This window comes from Lissotriton vulgaris, chromosome 6 (assembly GCF_964263255.1).
Source record: "Lissotriton vulgaris chromosome 6, aLisVul1.2, whole genome shotgun sequence".
Taxonomy (NCBI): Eukaryota; Metazoa; Chordata; class Amphibia; order Caudata; family Salamandridae; genus Lissotriton; species Lissotriton vulgaris.
In genome coordinates this window covers 1,908,049,847-1,908,050,213 of record NC_141694.1, presented here as the reverse complement: position 1 = coordinate 1,908,050,213, position 367 = coordinate 1,908,049,847, and positions in this window count along the sequence as shown.

The following is a 367-nucleotide window of genomic DNA, read 5'->3' as shown; positions in this document are numbered from 1 at the left end:
CTACATAGGGGGTGGGGGCGAGGGGTGTTGGGAAGGTGGGGGGTGGTTTCGGGGGGGGTTTAGGGGAGTTCGGGGGTGGCTTTTTAGTGGCGGGGGCTCAGGAGGCTGTTTCTGTTTCTAGTATCTTTTTTGTGTTTAGGAAACATGATTGACGCGCTAATGACTCAAATATTGTCGACACTATGTATATTCTTGTTCAGAGGTCCAGTATTTTTTCTGTACAGTACTATTAGTAAATCGAGTGTTGTTGGCTGTTGGTTTTTTTACTGTTTGAATGGGGTGGGGTAGGCTACGCTGTGTCACATGGAATATCTGTGGTTTGACTGATCCCAAGAAGTGTAGGATGGTTTACAAGATTCTCCAAATT